This window comes from Buceros rhinoceros, unplaced genomic scaffold (assembly GCF_000710305.1).
Source record: "Buceros rhinoceros silvestris isolate BGI_N320 unplaced genomic scaffold, ASM71030v1 scaffold40340, whole genome shotgun sequence".
Lineage (NCBI taxonomy): Eukaryota > Metazoa > Chordata > Aves > Bucerotiformes > Bucerotidae > Buceros > Buceros rhinoceros.
This window is the reverse complement of record NW_010392124.1, coordinates 7,347-7,613: the sequence shown is the minus strand read 5'-3', so window position 1 is coordinate 7,613 and position 267 is coordinate 7,347. Positions and strand designations below refer to the sequence as shown.

Here is a 267-nt window from a genome sequence, read left to right as displayed (position 1 = left end):
GCAGCTGAGGGTCGGTGGAGAGCAGCAGCAGGCGCTTTGTCGGCTGAAGGAGTCCGGGAGCCAACAGGGAATTTGCAGGGACGAGCTCTCTTGTGTTCTGGCCAAGGAACAAGGTCTGTGCCACGGGGCACGCTGCCTGCTGCAGTGCTACCAGGCGAGGAAACACGCCCTTAAAACGGGAAATGTTATTGGCTTGGCGCAGAAACCACCGTCGGAGAATATCTGCCCTAAGATCTCCTTTCTGTGGCAGGGCACTCGAACGACCAC

The 267-nt window shown here is 58.4% G+C and overlaps 1 protein-coding gene across 1 annotated transcript in view; it reads left to right on the top strand.

The window, feature by feature from the left end:
• The window catches only part of MERTK (MER proto-oncogene, tyrosine kinase), a gene marked incomplete at both ends in the record, with an annotated part of 16,016 nt that overhangs the window by 8,412 nt on the left and 7,337 nt on the right, over positions 1 to 267 (top strand). The window lies entirely within an intron of this gene.